The 24,728-nt window shown below is 53.8% G+C and overlaps 1 protein-coding gene across 3 annotated transcripts in view; it reads right to left on the minus strand.

Moving 5' to 3' along the window:
* Positions 1 to 24,728, minus strand: part of RSPRY1 (ring finger and SPRY domain containing 1) — a 104,125-nt gene that overhangs the window by 65,811 nt on the left and 13,586 nt on the right. The window lies entirely within an intron of this gene.

Genomic DNA, 24,728 nt, shown 5'->3' on the forward strand with positions numbered 1-24,728 from the left:
CCGGAATCGCCTGACCCTGATGAATCTGTTTAGGATCTTTAAATCCAGAACCGGCCTCACAGTCCCGTCTTTTTTGGGGACCGAAAAAAGATTGGAGTAAAACCCCTGCGACTCTTCGCCCTGCGGCACTGGGGCGATGACCCCTTTGTGCTGTAGCGATGTTACAGCCTGTAACAAACTCTCCGCCTGCGAATCTATTTTGGAAAGTCGCGAACGGAAGAAACGCTGAGGTGGCCGTCCGACAAACTCTATCTTGTACCCGGACGATACAAGTTCTGCCACCCAAGTGTCGTGTGTCACTGCGACCCAAACGTGGCTGAACCTTAGTAGGCGTCCGCCCACTCTGTCGTCCGTAGGTACGGAGTGCTTCCAGTCATTTAGCTGGAGGCTTTTGGGGCTTGGCCCCCTTCGCTCTGGGTAAATGGCCTCGGCCTCTACCCAGCGGATTGGCCCTGTAAGAGACTTGTTTCTCCCTACTCTGGCCATCATTTGCGGAGGAGTACGCCCTGGCCGAAGACCCCCCCCAGGGGCTACGAAAGGGACGAAAACGCCTTTGCGTTTGCCTGAATGCCGGGCAACTTCTCTGCTGCGGAAGGAAACTACTTTTCCCCCCTGTGGCTTCTGAGATAAGCCTATCCAGCTTCTCACCGAACAGTCGATTGCCCTGAAACGGCAATGAGGTTAAGGATTTTTTAGAGATAGAATCCGCTTTCCACAGTCTCAGCCATAATGCACGCCTAATGGCGATCGCATTCGCCGCCGCCACTGCCGAGCACTCGGCCGCGTCCAGTGAGGCGCTGACAAGATAGTCACTTGCTCCTGACATCTGATTTGCCACCTCTAAGACCTCCGCGGGGAGATCCCTGTCCTGGAGGGCCTTATACAGAGCGTCCCCCCACGAAACCATGGCCTTAGCTACCCAAGTCGCCGCAAAGGAGGGGGCCAGAGCCGACCCTGCTGCCTCATATACCGAGCGGGCAAGCCCGTCCATGAGGCGATCAGTTGGGTCCTTTATAGAAGAAACACTGGGTATCGACAATAGCGATCTTGATGCTAAACGGGATACCGGAGGGTCCACTACTGGCGACTCTACCCAAGCCTTATGGAGCTCAGGAGGAAACGGATACTTTGCCTGCAGTGCTTTTTGCATTGCAAAACGCTTATCCGGGTGCTCTCTATGTTTCTGGACTAGCTCCTCAAACTCCGGATGCGTGGCAAATCTTCTATGTGGTCGCCTGGATTTCTTAAAAGAGACCTTGTGACCTGAGGCTGTGGGCACATCGTCCTCGATCTCTAATGTCTGGTTGACTGCCTCAATGAGACTGTCCACCGAATCCTGGAACCCCAGACTTTCTAGATTCCAGGCCTCTTCCTCCTCTCCTTCATCCTGATCGCTCCCAGAGCTCAGTGATGGGGAACGGGTTGCCCTAATACCCGCCGCCGAAGCCCCGGAGGGTCCGGCTGACGGGGAACGAACCCTCTTGATATGAGTTTGCCTGGTACTGGAGCGACCTCTAATGGTTGGAGGGTCCTGAGACGAGGACGAGCTCTCTTCCGCCGGCAGACCCCCCTCCCTGCTCCTGCCCGGGGCCTGAAGGGATTCAATTGCCCTTGTAAGGGACAGCATAGACTGCGATAAGGACACCGCCCATTCCGGGGGGTCCTGACCCCTGGGTTCAGAAACAGTGGGGGGCTCCTGGGCGCGCTCCGACTCACAGGCTTCACAATATTTACCCGCCTGTGCCTTTGGCAGCCTGACCCCACAGGACACGCAAACCGCGTAAAGGAAAGAGTGAGCTTTCCCTTTGGCAGACATACTTGCGCGGGCTGAAGGCAGAGTAGAAGGAGAAGGAGGAGGGTAACCTCTTCCCTGACAAGCAGCGTGGTTCTCCAAAACGGAGATACACTCACCCACCGGCTCCTGTCCGCAGTACCCCTGCGTGGAAGCGAGGAGTTAGGGCGGAAGTCTCCCCGGAACCTATATCGCGCGTCTCCGCCGCCACCGCCGCGTCAGCGGGCGGGACTTCCGGCTACCACCGGAAGTCAGCGGGCGGGACTTCCGGCTACCACCGGAAGTCGGCGCGCGACTCGCGCGATTGCAGCGGGGCCGCGACCGCCGGCGGGCCTCCGGCCGCGCTCCGATACACGCGGCGTGCGGAGCCCGGGTGCCACGCCAACTTGCGGTGCGCTCCAGGGGCGGATCCCCCATATATTAAGAGGTGAGCAGGACCATCCGAGCCGACCCTGCCCGTGGGGGGGGTGGGGTGGGGTGGGAGGGGGGGGGGGGCTCTGTCGGTTTTACTCGCGGCCTCTTCCCCCTATACCGGAACTCCCGCTCCCGCTCTCACCTGCGCCTCCGATTCAGCCCCCTGGACTCACAACCAAGGGGTGGACGGGGCCTCCATACACTGCTGCTGTAGGAGAGGAACAACGTGGAGGCTGACCACTGGTTCTGCTCACACGCGCCTGATGAAGTTGTGGGGAAACCGAGTCCTCTAATCAGGACGCGTTGCCCCTCTTTCGATAAAAAATAGATGTCTGGAAAAAAGTCCCAGATGTGTCCCTCGGTGCGGGAGAGGACACGTGGAGGGTTACTCACACGTGGTCGCCCGTTGGTGATTTGGGGAGATCGGATCCTCTCTATAGGATCCGTCGCCCCTATCTCATCTTCATAGAGAAGAAAAAAAAAAAAAAAAATCTAGTCTGGAACTCCAGACTGCGTGTGCCTCCATCAGACACTAAGCAAAAACTGAGTTACGCCCGGCCTAGGGGCGAGGGTGTATGCGGCGGAGGAGGAGCTAACTCTTTTTTTGTACACTTAGTGTCGGCCTCCAGACGGCAGAAGCACACACCCCACAGTCTCTGTGTCCCCCAATGAGACGAAGGAGAAAAAAAAAAGTGTCAAAGGACTCAAATTGCTTCTTCCACTTCCTGCTAATGTTTTGCCGTTGACAAATTGACGTGCCGGAGGCTGGAAGTCTAGAGCTACGATGGTGAACTGTGTGCTTCACTGCTGTCTTGGGGAAAAGTCTTAGTTACTCACCGGTTAACGGTATTTTTCGGAGTCCATGACAGCACCACCTGAGAGAGGGGATCCGCCCTTCAGGAACAGGAAACCTACAGATACAAAAGGGCGGCACCTCTCCCACGCATCAGTTGGATTACAGAGCACAGAGGACCATAATGGTTAATAGCATAACTTATATACAATACTATACACGACTATTTAAATTACCCGTGTACGTATAAGAGGAAGGAGTGCACACCCAAAATAGACTAAAAGGGAGGGAATATACGGGTGCTGTCATGGACTCCGAAAAATACCGTTAACCGGTGAGTAACTAAGACTTTATCGGTCGTCCATGACAGCACCACCTGAGAGAATTACAGAGAGTAATAACTATTTAGGGAGGGACTACAGCCTGCAGCACCCTTATACCAAAAGAGAGGTCTGTGGAAGCACCCAGGTCTAGCCTATAATGACTATAAAAGGTGCTCGGAGAGGACCAAGTAGCCGCCTTACATATCTGGTCGATGGAGACTTCTGATCTCTCGGCTCACGAGGTCGCCATGGCTCTGGTGGAATGCGCCCTCAGCTTCCCAGGTGGCGACCTGCCTTTTGAAGTGTATGCTACAGAAATTGCTTCTCTAATCCACCTGGCTAGTGTATTTTTTGACACTCTACAACCTTTCCTAGGGCCCTGGTGGGAAATAAATAGGGCATTATCTTTCTTCCAAGGATCGGTAGCTGCCAGATATTCTATGAGGCATTTCCTAACATCCAGGGTATGTAGTTTTTCTTCCTTCTCATTAGCTGGATTAGGGAGGAAGGATGGAAGGACTATTTCCTGAGTCCTATGAAAGTTAGAAACCACTTTAGGTAAGTACGCCGGATCAGGTCTGAGTATTACCCGTCCTAACCTGTATATAAGGAGGACGCCTAAATAATGCCTGGATGTCGCTTACTCTGCGAGCTGAGGTTAGAGCTACCAGGAAGGCTACTTTGAGGGACAGATTTTTAATGGAAGCTGATGAAATAGGTTCGAATGGAGCTTCCGTCATGGCCGTAAGGACTAGATTCAAGTCCCATGGCATGAATCTATCCTTCACTACTGGCCTGGACCTACCTGCTGCCTTAATGACCTACTGATCCAGTAATTACCTGCGATGTTGCAGCTAAAGAGAGCCCCCAAAGCTGATACTTGTACTTTAAGAGTACTAGTGGAAAGTCCCATATTCAGACCTTTCTGAAGAAACTCTAAGATCTGATTTATTGGAGTTGAACCCCCAGCAACTATTTCAGAGCGCTGCAGGAACTTCTTCCAAATTCTAGCATAGATCTTGGTAGTAATGGCCTTCCTATTCTTAAGTAGGGTGTTAATCAAGTCTGGGGAGAAGTCTTTTTCTTTTAAGACCCGCTCAAACTCCACGCCGTCAGATGTAGGCCAGCCACCTGAGGGTGGAAGACTGGGCCGTGGGATAGGAGATCCGGGATGTCCGGAAGAACCCAAGGATCGGACACCGACATGGTCCTGAGGCATGAGAACCATGCCCTCCTGGGCAAAAATGGAGCAATGACTATGACCCTTGCTCTGTCTCTCTTTATTTTTCTCAACACCAAGGGTAGTAGCGATAGGGGAGGGAAGGCGTATGCTAGCCTGAAGTCCCGCTTTATCAGAAAGGCATCTACCGCCAGGGGGTTCTCTCTGGGATTTAGGGAGCAGAATAGTCTTAATTTCCTTGGTGGCGAAGAGATCTACCTCTGGCTGTCTCCATTTTTGTATAATCAGGTCGAAGATCGAATTGTTTAGGGACCATTCTCCTTGTTTTAGTAGGTTGCGGCATTTATGTCAACAGGACAAGGGATTCCCAGCCAGTCTCCAATGCCGGTACTGGCCCGGCCTCAAGCTGCTTAACGGCTGCGCTCTGACGAGGGCATGCACATTCAGCTTAGAATGGCTGTTCTGCTAGTTGGAACAACCGTTCTGCCACATTCCTCAGGGGTTTGGAACGAGTCCCACCTTGGTGGTTGACATAAGCCACTGTGACCTGATTGTCGGAGAACACTCGCACATGATGGCCCTGCAGATACATAAGTAACTTCTTAGCTGCCTGCTCTACTGCTGTCAGTTCTTTTCAAATTAGATGACATTTTTATCTGGTGATGGTCCCATAGGCCCTGGACTAGGACTTCACCCATATGAGCCCCCCAACCGGAAGGGCTAGCATCCGTAGTGACTATGGGGGATATGTCACACTCCCAGGGAACCCCTCTGGACAAATTATCCTTTTCTAGCCACCACTCTAGGGACTCCCTTGTGCTTCGGGACAAGGTTAGCTGGCCCTCCAAGTAACCTCCAAGGATTTTTTGATGCAGTAAGACCTCCCCTGTAGTGTTCTTAAATGAAACTGGGCCCACTGGACCGCCGGATACAGGAGGAAAGGGAACCCAGAAGGGACATGGCTTTCTTGAGGGACATGGTGGGGTTATTGGCAGCGTTTAGGATCTGATAGTGTAGGCGAACAAGCTTCTCCGGAGGCAGCCTGTTTCTCAGAATCTAGAATCAGGCCTAAAAATTGCTGAATTCTCATCGGCTGTAACCGAGATTTTTTTTTTTTTATATTAAGCAGCCAACCTAACCGCTCTAGGGCCGACATTGCCCTCTGTAGCTGTTCCTTACAATGTTTTGCCGTTTTCCCTATAATCAGGAAGTCATCTAAGTAGGGGACTACTAGAATGTTAGATTCACGTAGATGGGCCATAACTTCCTTCCACCACTTTAGTAAACACCCGGGGAGCGACTGCCACCCCAAAGGGGAGGGCCGCATATTGGAAATGTTCAACTGACCCATTTAACTGAACCGCTACTCTGAGGAAGCGCTGATGGGCTGTATGAATGGGTATATGGTAGTATGCATCTTTTAAATCTAACACCACCATAAAGCAGTTTTGAAACAACAACTTTATTGTTGAATTGATTGTTTCCATTTGGAACGGCCGTATAACCAAGAAATCGTTTGAGGGACTTGAGATTAATTATAGTCCTAAAGGAGCCGTCTGGCTTGCGGACCAGGAACAGAGGGGAGTAGAAACCTTTCCCCCTTTCTCCCTCTGGAACCATAGTCAGGACTTTCTTGTGACAAAGCTCATGAACCTCGGCCTCCAGGGCAGCTTGTTCTGATGTGGAAGACCTGAGAGGGGTGACCTTAAATTGATCTAGGGGAACCCGGGTGAACTCTAGTCGTAAACCCGCAGCTATCACCCCCAGCATCCAGTTGCTGCTAGAGATCAGCGACCAGGCTGGGTAGAAGGCAGCTAGTCTCCCCCCACAGCATCTAGTCATTGGGGCGGTTTTTTAGTGTCACGTGATGGACATTCCTGGCGCCCCCCTCCTCCGAACATGAAACCTGTACTCTCCTTCTTTTGTCGTCCCATCTGCCCTGATCTCTAGACGGCCTTCTATGGAAATATCCTTTCCTGGTGAAGGGGCGTCTATAAGAAGGATTCGGGAGGCTGGGGAACTTCTTTTTATCGTTCCCGGCTTTCTCTAAAAGTTCGACCAGGACGGGGCCAAACAGATATTCCCCTCATATGGAATGGAGCAGAGTCGTGACCTGGCCTGGATATCTCCTGGCCAGCATTTTAACCAGAGGGCCCTTCGAGCTGCGTTTGATAACCCAGCTGATCTAGCCGCCATCCTTGCCGAGTCTGCTGAGGCATCAGCCAAGAAAGCCGCAGCACTCTGGATGATCGGTAGAGTTTTCCGACTGGATGCTCTTGGGGCTCCGTCCTTCAGATGGGAATCTAGTTGATCTAGCCAGACCATCACGGATCTGGCTATACAAGTGGCAGCTATCGCTGGTCTTAGGGCGCCTGCTGACATCTCCCATGTTCCCTTTAGAAAGGAATCCGCTTTTTTATCCAGCGGGTCTTTTAAGGAGGCCATATCATCGAACGGTATGGAGGACTTTTTGGAGGCTTTGGCTACTGCCGCGTCCAGCTTAGGGGCCTTATCCCATCTGTTTACCACTGGGTCATCAAATGGGTACCTCCGTTTGAAGGCAGGTGGTAAGGAGCCCCTTTTTTCGGGTCTCTTCCATTCCCTTTCTATCAGGCTCTGGACCTTATCATTTAATGGAAAAGCTTTGTGTTTCCTGGGATCTAGACCTCCGAACATTACCTGTGCCGAAAGCTCTGGCTTTGAGTCTGCTACTGCAATGGTGGACCTTATTGCTTTAACTAGCTTGTCCATCTGGTCTAATGGAAAGCAGAATCGGCTTGAGTCTTCATCCGAAGAGGATGAAGTGGAGGCCGGGGAATCCGAGGAGTAATTGTTCCTAGGGGCAGCTGAGGACTCCGACCCTGAGAAACTAAATTCTCTCCCCCTAGAAGAGTCCCTTTTAGATAGGGCTTTCATCTCTGTCCCTGTAAGGATGGGGGAGAGTGCAAGGGCCTGTCAGTCTATGCCTGGGCCCCCGTCCCCTTCCAACCCCTACCGTCTGTCGCACACATGGCTGACATAGTCTTTTGGGGTGGCCGTCTGGTAAGGGGCAACTACAGAGCGCACATTCCCTGTGCTTCTGTTTTACCGTAGCTTTCCTCCCCTGCGAAACCAGCATAAGGGAACACTGCATCAGGGTACATTCACGGAGATCACTTACCCATGCAGATGAGGCAGGTACCGGATCACGGAGGGAGGGAGGCAGGGGGAATCCTTTAGACTGGAGGAACTTCTGCGGCTCTGCTCACTCGTCCGCTTCCACTCGTATGAGGCTTCACCGAGGCCTCCTTCTGTGGGTGCTCCTGCACGTCCTGCTGCTCTATGGGGGTTCTGTCATCCATCGCTGGGCCTTCAGAAGCACCCCGGCAGCATCACCTCCTGCCCTTTAAGGCCTCCCAGTATCCGGTCAGCAGGGCACTGGCGCGGCACCTCCCCCAGGAACCCTCCCGCGACCTTCCCCCGCATGAACCGTCCCCCCCCCCCACCGCCTCGGGTACCGCGCGTCCCCCCGGATCGCCGCGCACACGCGGCGCACACTAGGAAGGCGGCCGGCACCCGACTTCCGGTTTTGGCGTTCCCGGCCCCGCCCCTTCCACCGCGTCACTTCCGCCGCGCGTCAGAGGCCGCGGGAGCGCGCGGAAAGGAGCCGGCACGGCGCCCCCGGCTCCGGTATGCCCGCCGCCCCCATGCGCGCCAGCCTGCGCTTGGCGACCGGACGCAACTGCCGACCTGGCCGGAGGGGGTTTGAGACCGGACCCCGGGGGAAAACGCTCAAGGAGGGGCCTGCATACATACCTGGTGCCCGCATTCTGAAGACGGCTGTCCACCGGACCCTTTGCTCCGCCTGCTCTAACCACTGCCGTGGCGACCTACCCGGCCCCACCGTGGCGCTTCCAGGTACCCCGAGCTTGACCGAGGTAGGAGATCCCCCCGCTACCTGAGTCGGTCAGCCGGCCTGGGAATCCCTCGACGACTCCATGATGGACGATCTGAAGGAAGTCCCGTCCTCTAGGAACAGGAAACCAACTGATGCGTGGGAGAGGTGCCGCCCTTTTGTATCTGTAGGTTTCCTGTTCCTGAAGGGCGGATCCCCTCTCTCAGGTGGTGCTGTCATTTAGATACTCCAGCATTCGTGGGTCCCTTTCCAGGGCGGGAAGTAGCTGGCAAAATTTGGTTTTATGACATGGATCTAATGACGTGGCAACCCAGTAGTCAGCATTATTCCTAATCATTACGATACAGGGATCAGATAGTGCAGCAATAAGGCACTCATATGTCGGGCTCTACCATGAGGTGTTGGTGGCTGGGTAACAATGAGCCGCGAACAACCCCAACAACAAAGGGAAGATTATCCTCTTCATCTGACAGTTGCTCGCCCATCACCTCTTCATCCTCCATTTGTTCCTCAGATCTTGCACCTTTGATAACAGTTTGTCTGTTACCACCAGCTCCCTCCCTCGATCGCAGTAATCCACCCTCCCTTGGCTCCCGCCTGTGTGACGACAGTCTTGAACTTTGAGACAAAGATATCCCTTCTTCCCTTCCGCATCCTCCTCTGCTTCCGCCTCTTCTTCTGGGACCATCATCACCTCACGCAGGCTATTCAACGTCTGCTCCAGCATAAAAATGATCAGAATAGTGATGCTGATGACGGCAGCGTCAGCACTAACCATCTTAGTAGCCATTTCAAAACTGTGCAGAAGGGTGCCGAGGTCCTTAATCTGTGCCCACTCTGTAAATGTGATATGCGCCACCTCCGTACTGCATTGGCCGAGGCCATACAACATGACATACTACGTCTCCAAAGCATATCAATGTTAAGAGTGCCTGATTGCGGTGAGCCCTGGGTGGTGGGGATTCGCTATGCACTGTTGGAACGTGCGTCTCTTGAAGACAGAGGTTGAGGGCACAGGTGGAGATAGAGGAGGAAGCAGAAGCAGTGGAGGACGTGTTAAATATAGAGGTTTGGCCTGCAAGCCTTGGTGATTCCAAGACTTGTGGAGCAGCGCCTGTCCCCACAGCCACCAGTCACCCAGTGCCCAGTCAGTGAGATGTAACGCCCTTGGCCATGCTTATTCTTCGAAGTGCCTGTGGTGGAATGCTCCCTGGCAGATAAAGATTTAGTTAAGAAACAGGTGATGTCTACGACATGCTGGTGTAACACAATCACAGCTTTCTTAGAAAAATAATGGCGACTGGATAATTGGTACTGGGGGACTGCGACGGCCATCAGCTTTCAGAAACCGTCGGTATCCACCAGATGGAAAGGCAGCATTTCCATGGCCAACAGATTAGAGATGGTGGAGTTCAACCCCTTAGCTTTGTCATGCGTACGAGGAAACAATCTTTTCCATGACCACAACTGCGGTACCGTGGGCTAGCTGCAGTGCTGTGAGAGGGCGGCGTACGGTGAAACAGACAAACTGCTGGACCGTAATAGAGGTGCAGGCGGAGATGTTACTGTGGATTGAGAAATTTGTGGTGTGATCGTTCTCTGAGATCGGTCAACAACGGCAGGCATGTCCGCTTCCGTTACAGCTGAAGGCGGCCTCTCAGTCAGCGTGACTGGAGCGGGTAAAGAATCCAAGGTTCTACGGTTAAAGACCTGCATCTCAATAGTTGAAACGGTAACAGAGAAGGAGGAAGAAGCAGCAGATGCGATTGATGGGGTGGCTGATGGTGGATGATGTCCGCTGGTCCACATTTTTTGCGCAGTGGGATTCCCACACTAAAGCATGTTGAATGCGCATGTGAAGGTTCATACATGTAGTAGTCAATTATTGCAGTTTTTACCTCAACTCAGTATTTTTTTTGCAAAGTTGGCCAATTTACATGAGTTGGCTCATCCTTTCCAGTGTCAAAAAAGGCCCAGACTAGGCAACCCTTGCCACCCCTGCAAGCTGCAGACCTGCAGACGCTGCTGGTCAGAGGGACAGTTTTGGCTGAGGATGCATTGCTTGTCATGGCTGCATCACTACACTACATGCCAACGACGGACGGCGCAACGTAACCTTCTCGTTTTCCTCCTCAGATGACCTGCTCAGCTGTGTGCCTCTATGTTCACGCCAACTGAGATCTAACACCTCATCATCATCCTCTGTGCTATCACATAACTGGCCATAGGAGTTACTCTCCTCCTCTTCTTTCCCTGACAGCACAGTACTGTCCACGTGAGCCTCAGATATGAGTCTCATCAGGATCACCTACCCCCCAGGGGTTAATGTCTGATGACGAGGGTCAGGATACTGTTCGGACTGTACTTCTTCCTGCCCGGATCCAATTTGGGTGTGGGTGCAGGTTTTCTCATCTTGACGCGGCAAAGATTTTAAGTACACTTCTGATGACCATGGTTTAGATTGTATGAACATCTTTTCAAAATCACCTGTGATTCCGTGCAGTCAGTTGTACGGTTGGATACTTGGGACGCGGGGGGGAAGCAAGGGGAATTTAGGTGCCACATCTGTGGACTGTATTGGGTGTGATGTTGAGGAAGAGGAGGAGGAGAGTCCACTTGAAGCTGCATTTGCCATCCACTCAAGTACACGCTCTTTCTGGCCATCATCGACAAGGTGAACCACTGTGCGGCTGCCAAAGAAAGCTAGTGGCGTAGCCCGACCAGTAACAGAAGCGGTCAGTTGTATTTGCATAGGACATGACGTTGCTTCACTAGTGCTTTCACATACATTACTGCCTACCCCATGTACACCTTGAAAACCAAGCCCAATTCCCCTTCCACCATGGCCTCACTTTTTCCCCAGTCATGTTGCTCAGACAGTGTGGTTGGACTGGAGCGCAGTATTAGCAACAAAAAATTAGATTTTAAACTCTGTAGAGGTGGTGCAAACAGTTGAATTCAGCGACAGTAAATTCCAAGGTGAAATATAGCGTGCTGTATCACGTTAGTCACAGAAAAAAAGAGGGATTTTTGGGTTCTTACCGTAAAATCTCTTTCTTGGAGCCTTCATTGGGGGACACAGATTACCATGGGTGTATGCTGCTGCTGCTGCTAGGAGGCTGACACTATGCAAAACAAGAAAATTAGCTCCTCCCCGGCAGGCACCAAGTACCTCAGTTGGTGAGAAAGTAGTAGGAGAAGCAACCAAAACTCTCAAAAATATGTACCAACCAAACAAGGGACTCGAAAACCCAACACGGTAAAACTTAAACAAGGAGGGAGCCGTGTCCCCCAATGAAGGCTCCAAGAAAGATTTTACGGTAAGAACCCAAAAATCCCTCTTTCTTTATCGCCTTATTGGGGGACACATTACCATGGGACGTTCTAAAGCAGTCCTGAAGGTGGGAACAGCAATAAAGAACGAGAAGGAAGGGCTTAGGTAGGCCGACGAGCTACCGCCGCCTGCAGCACCTTCCTACCAAAAGCTGCATCAGAGGAGGCCTGGGTATGAACCCTGTAGAACCTCGAAACGTGTGCAAAGATGACCAGGTCGCGGCTCTGCAAAGTTGTCGAAGCCTGGTGTCGAACCGCCCAAGAAGCCCCTACAGCCCGGGTGGAGTGGGCTCTCACTCCCGGAGGGGGCTATTTCTCCAGAAGGCGGTAAGCTCCCAGAATGGTAGAACGAATCCAGCAAGCAATTGTGGATTTGGATGCCGGAAGCCCTTTTCGGTGACCTTCAGAGATGACAAGCAGGGAATCGGATTGACGAAACGAAGCGGTTCTGGCAAAGTAAACCCGCAAGGCTCTCACTACATCCAGATTGTGGAGCGACTTTTCCAGGAGGGTGGACAGGCGCAGGACGAGGGAAGGAAGATATCCTCATTAATGTGGAAAGGGGATACCACCTTAGGAAGGAAGTAGGGAACTGGCCTGAGAACGACCTTATCCTGATGGAGGATAAGGTACGGGGAACGACAGGACAAAGCCGCCAGCTCAGAAATTCTCCTAATGGATGTAATGGCGATCAGAAAGGTTACCTTCCATGAAAGAAGGCACAGAGGGATGTCCTGAATAGGCTCGAACAACGCCTTTTGAAGAGCGCCGAGAACGAGATGGAGATCCCACGGATCTATTGGCGAATGATGAGGAGGCGCCACGTGGGCGACTCCTTGGAGAAAGGTTTTAACTTGCGGCAAGGGGGCCAGATCCCTCTGGAAAAGAATCGACAGAGCAGATACCTGGCCCTTGAGGGTACTGAGGGACAGGCCCGCATCTAAGCTGGACTGGAGGAAGCCAAGAATGGATGGAATGGAGAAAGACAACAGGAAAACATTGTTATCCCCGCACCAAAGTAAAAAAGCCTTCCAGTACCGATGGTAAATGCGAGAGGAGGCTGGTTTCCTAGCTCCGATCATGGTTTGAGTGACCCTGCTGGAAAAACCTGATTCTCTCAGAATCGCGGCCTCAACGGCCATGCCGTTAAACTCAGAGACTGAGAATTCTGGTAGTAAAGGGGGCCTTGAGAGAGAAGATCTGGACGATCTGGAAGCCTCCAGGGAACGTCTGCGAGCATGTTCACCAGTTCCGCGTACCAAGGGCGTCTTGGCCAGTTTGGAGCCACTAGAATCACTGGTATACCTTCTGATTTTATCTTCTTGACCACCCTTGGGATCAAGGCAAGGGGCGGGAAAAGGTAAGGAAATTTGAACTGGGACCACGGAATTACTGTATTTTTCGGACCATAAGACGCACTTTTTTCCCAAAAAATTTTGGGGGAAAGAGGGGGGTGCATCTTATGATCACAATATACTCACCTCCAGGGCTCTGCGGTGCGGTGGTGGCAGCGGGCCGTGCTCCGGTGCAGGGGCGGCGGCTCCGCCGGCATTTCCTCCCCCGAGATTTCGGAACGAGATCTTAACCCGCCCATGCGCCATCCCCGGACCGGCGGCCATCTTCCCGGCGTCCATGTTCCCGGAGGCCACCGCAACATGGCGGCGGCCAGCAGGGGATGTGCGGGGGGCCTCCGGGCTTGGAGGAAATGCCGGCGGAGCTGTCGCCCCTGCACCGGAGCACAGCCCGCCGCCACCACCGCCCCGCAGAGGCCCACCTGCCCCAGCCTCAGGACAGCTGCCCCAGCCTCAGGACAGCTGCCCCAGCCCAGCTGCCCCAGCCTCAGGACAGCTGCCCCAGCCCCAGGACAGCTGCCCCAGCCCAGCTGCCCCAGCCCCAGGCCAGCTGCTCCAGCCCAGCTGCCCCAGCCCCAGCCCAGCTGCTCCAGCACAGCTGCCCCAGCACAGCTGCCCCTTCCCCAGCACAGCTGCCCCTTCCCCAGCACAGCTGCCCCAGCACAACCAACCTGCCCCAGCACAGAGCCGCCACCGCACGAGCATGGACCACTGAATGACCCCTCTGACTACTCCTCCACCTGTGCCGGATCCCTTCCCAGGTACGCTGAATTCGGACTGTAAAGACGGACCCCCATTTGACACATTTTTTTCCCCTATTTTCCTTCTGAAAATTGGGGTGCATCTTATGGTCCGGTGCATCTTATAGTCCGAAAAATACGGTACCAGGGCATCGCAACCGACGGCTAGAGGGTCCCTGGACCTGGCTACGAAGCAAGGGCCTTTGTGATTCATCCGCGATGCCATGAGATCGACGTCCGGGGTGCCCCAACGCTGGCAAATCTGATTGAAGACTGGGGTGAAGGGACCATTCGCCCGATGCTAGGCCCTGGCGACTTAGAAAATCGGCTGCCCAATTTTCCACCCCTGGAATGTGGACGGCGGAGATCGCCGGAACATAACGCTCTGCCCAACGCAGAATCTTTGCAACTTCTGTCATTACTTGCCTGCTGTAAGTACCGCCCTGATGGTTTATGTACGCCACGGCCGTGGCGTTGTCCGATTGAATGCGAACTGGTTTGCCCACGAGAAGAGGCTGCCAGCAGAGTAGGACAAGAAAGATCGCTCTGATCTACAGAAGGTTGATGGGAAGCAGAGTCTCCTGGGCATTCCAGCGTTCTTGGGCCGTTTTCCGATGGAAAACCGCCCCCCATCCTAGAAGACTGGCATCGGTGGTGATGACTTGCCACTGAGGCGGTAGAAAGGACCTTCCCTGGAGAAATGACGACGGTAATGTCCAACCAAGTCAGGGATTGCCTTACTCTGAGAGGCAGGAGAATGGGGCGATCCAGAGATACAGAGGTCTTGTCCCAGGCTGAAAGGAGGGACAGCTGGAGAGGGGGCGAGTGTGAAATTGTGCGAAAGGCACTGCTTCCATGGAGGCTAGCATCTTCCCCAGGGTCCTCATGCAGGTCCGAAGGGGAATGGGCCTTGAGCGTTTCAGAGGTCGGATTCCCTTGCAAAGGGCTGAAAATTTGTCCCTCGGTAGAAACACCCGGGCTAGATTCGTGTCGAATTCCATGCCCAAAAAGGTCAGACGCTGAGTAGGGAGCAGGATGGACTTCTCTTTGTTGACTATCCATCCGAGGCGGTCGAGAGTACCCAGGTTTATCTAAAGACTCTGAAGGCAGTCTTGGCGGGACGAGCCCTTGATCAAGAGATCGTCCAGATAAGGGATGATGAGGATCCCCCTGGAGCGAAGGATGGCCATGACTGTCGCCATCACCTTTGTGAAAACACAGGGAGCGGAGGCTAGGCCGAAGGGAAGTGCCGTGAACTGATAGTGATTTTCCTGAATCGCGAAGCAGAGGTATCTTTGATGTTGCAAACAAACAGGGATGTGAAGATAGGCATGTCCACAGAGCAGAGGAACTCTCCGGGTTCCACTGAGGCTATCACTGAGCGCAGGGACTCCATCTTGAAGTGGAGGATCCTCACGTGGCGATTGAGCAACTTGAGGTCCAAGATTGGACGAAGGGAGCCGTCTTTTTTCGGGACTACGAAGAGATTAGAGAAACAACCTGAAAACCGTTAGTTTGAAGGAACGGGAACGATAACTCCGGCGGAAAGAAGGGAGGAGACGGCCTGAAGGAACCCTGGAATCTGGGACCGCTGTCTTGGGGGGACGAGACAGGAAGAAGCTTCTGTTTGGGGGAAAGGAAAATTCGATCTAACCGGATACGATGATTTCCCTGACCCAAGCGTCGTCAACGGATAGCCATGCGTCCCTGAAAAAGGAAAGTCTGCCTCCCACCCTGGAAGAATTTACAGGTGGGGGTGACCCGTCACTTGGATGAAAATCTACCGGACCGGGAGCCTGAAGACCTGGAGGGCTGACCTCTTGATATCCAGCGGGGAGCAGGTTTATATGATGGTTTTCTCCGGTCTCTGGAAGCGGAGGGCCGGTCCTGCTGAGATGAACCTTCTGTGGAAGATAAGGGGCGAAAGGACCTAAACGGCCGAGAAGCTTTTCTGTTGAAAAACCTTCTAGGCCGGGACTGAGGAAGGGAGGTACTATTACCACCAGTGGCATCCGAAATTATCTGATCCAGCTTGGCGCCAAAGAGCCTAGAGCCGTGAAATGCCAGATTGGTGAGCGACTTCTTAGAAGTGGTGTCCGCACTCCATGACTTCAACCAAAGGATGCGGCGTATGGCTACAATGTTGCTGTTAGCTCTTGCTATGCACCCGGCCGCGTCCAAGGAGGCGGCCAAAAGGTATTTACCCGCATGATTAATTTGGCCCGCTCATCCTGCGGGGCTGCAGCTAAGATGCCCTTGCAAAGAATTTTGGCCCAAGCTGAAATGACTTTCGCCACCCAGGCGGAGGCGAAAATAGGACAGAGAGGCGCCGGATGCCTCAAAAATTGACTTAGCCAGCAATTCTGTCTGTCTGTTGGATCTTTAAGTGAAGCCCCGTCCGGAAGAGACAGAACCGTCTTAGAGGAGAGATGGGAAACTGGTGGATCTACGTCGGGAGCTTTGGTCCATTTTGTGAGTAGATCCTCATCGAAGGGGTATATCACATCCAAGTACTTTCGGCCTGAAAAACGTTTCTCAGGGTGTTCCCAGTGTTTGGATAAGGAAATATCGAACTCCTTGTGATTAGGAAAGGTTCGAGAGGGAGGTTTCGCTCGCTTAAAGGAAACAGAGCATTCCTGAAGATGTGCTTTTTCCTGTTTTATTTTGAGTGTTTGGAAAATAGCCGATATGAGACTCTCAACCATGTCTCGTGTTTTAGACATGTTGTCTGCCTCTGAGTCAGATCCCGATTGGGAATCATCGTCTGACCTAAGGTCGTCTTCTGATGAAGGAGATGAGCAACGTAGCCTAGGAGAAGCGGAAGGACCTTGTGAGCTGGAAGAAGAGCCGGACAGAGCCCGCTTCCTAGAACTCCTACCCGGTCTGTCCGTCTGAAGGTCGCGGTCAGGTGCATGTGACTCACCATGAGAGGCGGTCGGCACACAGGTGGCTGTAGATAGCTGAGGTAAACGTTCTAAGCCCTGGAACAGGGACTGAGAAACTTTAGTCAGGTCAGAGACTGACTGAGACATAGCAACGGCCCACTCTGGGGGAGAGGGAGTGCTCTCATTACGGGGCTCGGTGTGCTCCTGAGGGGCAGACATAATAGAAGGGCTGCAGGACGGACAGAAGGGAGACGACTGACCTGATGCCCACTTCTTTTTACAGCGCGCGCAGGCGTAGTGAATAGCAATGGGTCTGGAACAGAGAGCCCTTGCAGGGTTGAGCATGTGTGTAGTCTGAGGCAGTATGTGTGCAAGAATCTGATAAGCAACTGCCACGGGGAGCTAATAGTGGCCTCAGGAAAATAGCAGAGCAGGGCCTACCGAAGTTCAGATGTGCAGCAGGACGCCGCTGTGTCCCGCAAACAGAGATCTGATGAAGGGAGAGAACGATATCTGCAGAACGCCAGGATACCGATAGCGGTGGGCGGGGCTTAACGGCAGCACTGCGTGATTGGATAAAGACCCGAGGAGGCGCGGTTAGGAGTCGAAGCCTGACGGCGTCAAGGAGAAAGCAGCCCTGTGATGGGCTAAAAAAAGGCGCGAAGGAAGCGCACGCAGAGCGGGAGGAGGAAGCTTTCAAAGTGAAAGTGAACACCGCGTCTCCTACCCGAGTCTAATAACCGGCGGCGCACCCGTGGGCCCGTGAGGCCGCAGAGTTAATAAAGGTACCGAGACTACCGCTGCCCACGGACCCCACCGCTGACCCCCCCATGATGCGTACATCTGAAGCAGAAAGGGGGAGGGAAATTCAAACAGGGGTGGTGGAGATGTACCCGATGCGCCGACCATGATAGCTTCCAGGTGGAATGAATGTAGGGCGGAAGTTTGAAACCGGGGGGGCTACTAGGGGAGCCTGTGGGACGGCTGCAGGATCAGATTTGGTCCATGCTTGAATGCGGGGCTGGCGGGGACATTCAGACAGCTTACCTGACGTCCTGAAGAGGATGACCGCAGGGGCCCACGAATAGAGAGCAGACCGCTGGGAGAAAGAATCCTCTGTACCCGCACCATGTCCGCACGGTGCAGAAGACGGCGCCAATCTCTTGTTAAGAGGGGGAAACGTCACCGCTGGTGACCGCCGTCTTCCTCTCAGCCCTGTCCCGGGAGAGGGGTGAGGAGGGGAATCGGCTAGGACCGGCCACCTGTCATCAGCCCTAGCACCCAAGGGTGATAGGGGAAAGGTCCTGCCTGCGGTACTGAGAGTTGCGATGTGGGTAACACCACACTGCTCGCTCAGCCGCTTGATATGGGAAAGCAGGATGAACTGACACCCTGTTTCCCGATGCCGAATCTGAAAAATAAATGGAAAAACATTAATACACACAACAAAACCCTAAAAAGGAAGTTAAATGCAGATCTGGGGAGATACCGGTCCGCCTCCTACAGACACTATGCACAAACTGAGGTACTTGGTGCCTGTCGGTGGGTGTATACAGCCAGGGAGGAGCTAATTTTCTTGTTTCGCATAGTGCCAGCCTCCTAGCAGCAGCAGCATACACCCATGGTAATCTGTGTCCCCCAATAAGGCGATAAAGAAAGATATTTTCTTTGGAGCATGGATCAGGCCTCTATAACACACAAGATGCTACAAACTCTTCAAAGTCAGGTCCCTTACTGTGTGACATTAATAACAGAATTTATTAGTGGCCTCTGGATCAGGCCTCTACAGCTTAATATCAACCCAAACAAATGACAAAGTGTGACACAGCGGGTTGTCTAACTTTTTGCAACCGAAATTTTGTTTTAATGTGCCTTAGGTCTACAGACAGGTTACTATCACCGCCACAAAATGACATTCAGCAACAGGAAAAATGATATATTTTTTCTTTTTATGTGCCTTAGGTCTGAAGACAGTTTTATTTCACCACAGCACTAAATGACAAGGTGGGATACAGGAGGCTGTTTAATATTTTTTCACTAGCTACATGTGAATTAGAATGCTATACTCATGCATGGAGCACAATAGAAGCAGTGCACAACATGTTCCCTGCTGGATTTCTTTGTGGACCTCAGTATGGCCAAAAGAAAAAAAAAAAAAAAAAAAAAAGGGCTGGAAGGTAAAACAGGATTTTTTGGGTTGCTTACCGTAAAATCTGTTTCTCGGAGCCTTCATTGGGGGACACACACCCATGGTCTCTATGCTGCTGCCACTAGGAGGCTGACACTATGCACAAAAAAAGGTTAGCTCCTCCTCCGCAGTGTACACCCCACCGACCGGCAGGAAGTTCCTCAGTTAGTGAGAAAGCAGTAGGAGAAGTAACAGAATAGATTGAAAGCAGAACAAACAACTCAACTGTAACAAACCGACAAACATAAGAACAGGAGTTGTAGAACATGGGAGGGTGCTGTGTCCCCCAATGAAGGCTCCGAGAAACAGATTTTACAGTAAGCAACCCAAAAAATCCTGTTTTCTCGTTCGCCTTATTGGGGGACACAGAGACCATGGGACGTCCCAAAGCAGTCCCTGGGGTGGGAAACAAACTTCCATCAGGCCAGTGGACTCGCCACCGCAGCCTGCAGAATCCTTCTACATAGGCTGGCGTCCGCCGAAGCGTAGGTGTGGACCCTGTAGAATTTCACAAAGGTGTGAACCGATGACCACGTTGCAGCATTGCAAAGCTGCAGCGCGGAAGCTCTGTGGCGCACCGCCCAGGAGGCACCCACCGCCCGGGTAGAGTGCGCTCTGATCCCTGGAGGGGCCACTCGATGCTTGACCCGGTATGCCTCCAAAATTGCCGATCTGATCCAGCGCGCAATAGTGGCCTTTGAGGCTGGGTGATGAACAGAGAGTCTGACTTCCGCAATGAAGTCGTCCGGGCTAGATAGACTCTCAATGCCCTGACTAGGTCCAGCTTGTCCAAAGACCGCTCCCGAGGGTGAGCTGGGCTCAGGCAGAAGGATGGCAGAACAATGTCCTCATTGAGGTGAAACGAAGATACCACCTTCGGAAGAAAAGAGGGCGGAGGCCGCAGAACTACCTTGTCCTGATGAAGGACCAAAAAAGGAGAGCGGCAAGAAAGTACCGCTAATTCCGACACGCGCCGGATGGAGGTAATGGCCACCAGAAAGGCCACTTTCCAAGAAAGGAGGGAAAGGGAAACGTCCCTGAGAGGTTCAAAAGGAGGACCCTGCAGAACCTGAAGAACCAAATTAAGATCCCAAGGATCCACGGGAGCTCGGTACGGAGGAACCGTGTGAGCCACACCCTGGAGGAAGGTTTTGACCTGGGGCCGGGAGGCCAGCGTTTTCTGAAATAAAATGGACAGTGCCGAAACTTGACCCTTCAAGGAACTGAGAGCAAGCCCCGCATCCAGCCCTGCCTGAAGAAACGCCAGAATAGAAGGGAGCGAAAAAACCGAGGGCGCGATGTCATTGGCCTCACACCAGGAGAAATAGGCTTTCCAAGTACGGTAATAGACCTTCGAAGAAGAAGGCTTTCTGGCGCGGATCATGGTATGAATTACCCGATCAGAGAATCCTGCCCGTCTCAAAACCTCGGTCTCAACAGCCACGCCGTTAAAATTGAGCGACCGAGAATTGGGGTGGCAAATCGGGCCTTGAGACAGCAGATCTGCCCGTCGGGAAGCTTCCAGGGGGCGTCCGCGAGAAGGTTGACAATGTCTGCGAATCAAGACCTTCTGGGCCAATTCGGGGCGATGAGGATGACTGGAATCCCCTCTGCTTTGATTTTCTTCAACAACTTGGGAAGAAGAGGCAGAGGAGGGAACAGGTAGGGGAGCACGAACTGTGACCAAGGGACGGCCAGAGCGTCGGCGCCCACTGCCAGAGGGTCCCGAGACCTGGACACGAATTGTGGTACTTTCCTGTTGAGGCGAGATGCCATGAGGTCTACATCCGGGGTTCCCCACCGACGGCAGAGCAGATGAAACACCTCCGGATGTAGGGACCATTACCCTGCCGCAAGACCCTCGCGGCTGAGGAAATCGGCGGCCCAGTTGTCCACGCCGGGAATGTGAACCGCGGAAATCGTTGGAACAAAGGTCTCTGCCCATTGAAGAATTCTGGACACTTCCGCCAGGGCTGAGACACTCCGTGTCCCCCCTTGGCGGTTGATATACGCCACCGCTGTGGCATTGTCTATCTGAATCCTGACAGGCAGGCCCTTGAGGCGCCTTTCCCAGTGGACGAGAGCTAGATGGATCGCCCGTATCTCTAGGACATTGATCTGCAGAGCTGATTCCTGAGTCGACCATCGACCCTGAACAGTGTGATTGCGGAACACTGCACCCCAGCCGATGAGGCTGGCGTCCGTAGTGACAATCTGCCAGTGAACGGGAAAAGACCGCCCCAAGAGAATGAGGGGAGACGTCAACCACCAGTTGAGAGACCGCCTGATCCGGCAGGAAAGGCGAACCGGACGATCCAGAGACAGAGCCGACCTGTTCCACCCGGACAAAATGGCCTGCTGGAGTGGCCTGGCGTGAAATTGGGCAAAGGGAACTGCCTCTATCTCCGCCACAATCTTCTCCAGGACCCTCATGGCTGACCTGAGGGATGGAAATCGTGTGATCTGTAATGATCGCACGCCCTGCTGCAGGGAAAGAATCTTGTCTTGTGGGAGAAATACCCTTGACCGACGAGTGTCGAACAGAAGGCCCAGAAACACAAGGCGTTGAGTAGGGACCAGACAGGACTTTTCCCGGTTGACGATCCACCCAAAACTGGACAGGGTGTCTAGAACGATCGCCACACTTAGGCGGGCCTGTTGAAAGGAGGGGGCCTTGATCAGGATATCGTCGAGGTACGGAAAAAGAACGAGACCTCTGATCCTCAACAAGGCCATCAACGCCGCCATAATCTTCGTGAAGACTCTGGGAGCGGTGGCGAGCCCGAAAGGAAGCGCGACGAACTGGTAATGTTCGTGAAGAATCGCAAACCGCAGGAACTTCTGATGTCCGGGAAATATGGGCACATGTAGATAGGCATCTTGGATGTCTATGGAACCCATGAATTCCTGCTCCTCCATGGAAGCAATTACCGAGCGAACTGACTCCATCCGGAAGTGGCGAAGGCGAACTCTCTTGTTGAGTAACTTGAGATCCAAGATGGGTCGAACTGTCCCGTCCTTTTTCGGCACCACAAACAGGTTTGAATAAAACCCTGTGAAGCGTTCCGATTCGGGAACGGGCACAATCACCCCGGAACTGAGAAGAGAGGTGATGGCCAAACCGAACCCCGGGACCAAGGCCGGATCCCTCGGCGGACGGGATTGTAAGAAACGATCCCGTGGAAGAGAAATGAACTCTATTTTGTATCCTGTTGATACAACCTCTCTGACCCAAGCGTCCTCTACTGAGGCGAGCCAGACGTCGCTGAAGAAGAGAAGTCGACCTCCCAATTGGAAGGGACCCACGGGAGACCGATGGTAGTCATGCGGACGTAGACCGTCCAGATCTAGATCTGGACGGTCTTCCCTGGGAAGAGTGGGACCGCCAGGACGGAGTGGGCCTGAAGGAAACCTTCTTTCTTTCCTGACGTGCCTGTGGCCTTTGCTGGTTGGAAGGGTTTTCCGCCGTATTGAAACGGCGGAAAGTCCGACAGGGACGAAACTGACGCCTTGGAGGAGGTCTGCGAGGCTTGGAGGGGAGAAGAGAACTCGTACCTCCAGTAGCGTCCTTAATAATCTGATCCAATTGTGATCCGAAGAGACGCACTCCCTGAAAAGGCAGATTGGTCAGAGACTTGTTAGAGGACAAGTCCGCCTGCCAGGCCTTGAGCCAAATTGTACGTCGGATTGCCACGATGTTACTTGACGCCTGAACTGCGCAAGATGCGGCATCCAAGGAGGCAGAAAGCAGATAATCCCCCGCATGGGAAATCTGATTGGCGAGATCGGCCAAATGCTCTGGTCGTGCCTTATCCAGAATGCCCTGCCGAAGGTCATCTGCCCAAGTGGATATGGCCTTTGCTGCCCAAGAAGAAACAAAGACTGGACATACCGCTGCTGATGCCGCTTCGAAGGCAGATTTTGCTAGAGATTCTATGATCCTATCATTAGAATCTTTTAGCGACGCCACCCCTGACAGCGGAAGGACCGTATTATTAGAAAGTCTGGACACGGGAGGGTCCACCGAGGGAGAAGCGGCCCAGTTGTCCGTGAGCTCTTTAGCAAACGGGTACAGCACGCCGAGACGCTTTCCTCTTTGAAAGCGTCTGGTCGGATCTTCTCTCTCCTTTGTAAAAATCTTTCCAAACTCAGAATGGAAGGGAAACACCCTGGATGGTGTTTCCGCCCGTCTGGACGAAACCTCCTGATCTGAGGATTTCGCAGGGGCGTCAGCGATGTCAAAGGTATGGTGAATCGCGGCAATGAGGTTTTGCACCGTAACCTTCATGTTCGCATCCTGGTCCGAATCCAGCTCTAAGACCCCTTCCGATTCCGAAAGCGCTTCGCCTGACTCGGGGGAGGAGGCCCGAGAGGGAGACTGCTGGGGACTATGGGGTGAGGTAGGACGAGGGGAGGACTCCGCCTGGAGGTCCTGCCTGGGCCTCTTGCGACTGCCGCTGGCTGGGTCAGATGGGACGTCCTGAGACGTGCTGGGTCCCGCCGAAGCTCCCAAGGGCAACTTGTCCAGAACGGCTACTAGGGACTGAGACACCTTGATGAGGTCTGCCACTGACTGTGATTAAGAGGAGGCCCAACCCGGCATGGGGGGCTCACTCGCCCCTGGGGCTATGGATGGCTCCTGAGCGGTGTCGGGCTGGACGCAGAGCGGGTACGATCAGACAGCGTTGGACATAGTGAAAAGAGAGGCAGTGCAGGCCGGTTGGGGGACAGAAGGCAGAGAAGGGTGTCAGTCTGCAGGTGCAGAGCTACTCACGGTCCGGTGTCCCCAAGGACGACGCTCTCTGATCTGGCTGCAGGATGAGGCCAGGCCAATCCGGCTGAAAAAAGGCCCAGCGACCGAAATCCGGCAGGGAATGAGGTCTGGCTGGCAGGCTGAGAAGATGGCGACCACCAGGGAAAGGGCGCGCTGCCAGAGGGAGAAGAAGGGCGGAGCTCGCCGCAGAGATCCCCTTAACACCGCCCGCTGTCCAATAGCAGGCTGGTGTGAGGCAAGGGGGCTGGGAAGGCCTAGGACGGGCGGGAGAGAAGCCCGCTTAGAAGAAAGGGGCAGGGGGCGTGGCCGCGACGCAGCGGTAGGCCCGAGATGAAGCCGGGGCCTAAATTAATAGCGCCGGCCGCCTGTCAGCAGGGGGTCGGCGCGGAAGATGCGCCGCAACACCGGGCCGCGTCCCTGCTTCCCACAGCCCGACCCCTGTATACCCCTGCCGGGATGAAGAAGAAACGGGAGGGGGGGGGGCGCAGAACAAGGCCCGAAGGAAAAGGGGCCTTCATGGATGCGGCGACCGCGGGGAGAAGCGGGCGCGCAGGCCCTACCGTGGTCCCCTGGCGACCGCCTTAGGATGAAAACGCCGGGGGACCGCTAGACCGCATACTCACCCAGGCCGGGGGCCACAATAAAGGTACCTGAGAATCCCACGCTGTCTGTCGTCTTTATGGAATCCACGCCTCGTCCAACCGTCAGGCTCTGGTAGGCGAGATGGTGGGAGGCGGGGGGCAAGGACCGTCCGTATAGCTGGCACGCACCTGTGCGAGGCTCCTGGTCCTGCCGCGGAGACCTATGAGGATACGGGGTGGCAGTACACGCCGTACTCATAGTCTCTTTGTGGGAGTACGGATGTGACTGTTCACTCCGTATCCCTCCGAAACCTGTAAAGGAACGACGCACGACGAGGTAGATAGGGGTCTAATAAAAGACCCGTGTCCACCTCCTACTGACACTAAGCTAAACTGAGGAACTTCCTGCCGGTCGGTGGGGTGTACACTGCGGAGGAGGAGCTAACCTTTTTTTGTGCATAGTGTCAGCCTCCTAGTG

Source organism: Dendrobates tinctorius, unplaced genomic scaffold, assembly GCF_039654945.1.
Source record: "Dendrobates tinctorius isolate UK_male_01 unplaced genomic scaffold, ASM3965494v1 ptg000009l, whole genome shotgun sequence".
Taxonomy (NCBI): Eukaryota; Metazoa; Chordata; class Amphibia; order Anura; family Dendrobatidae; genus Dendrobates; species Dendrobates tinctorius.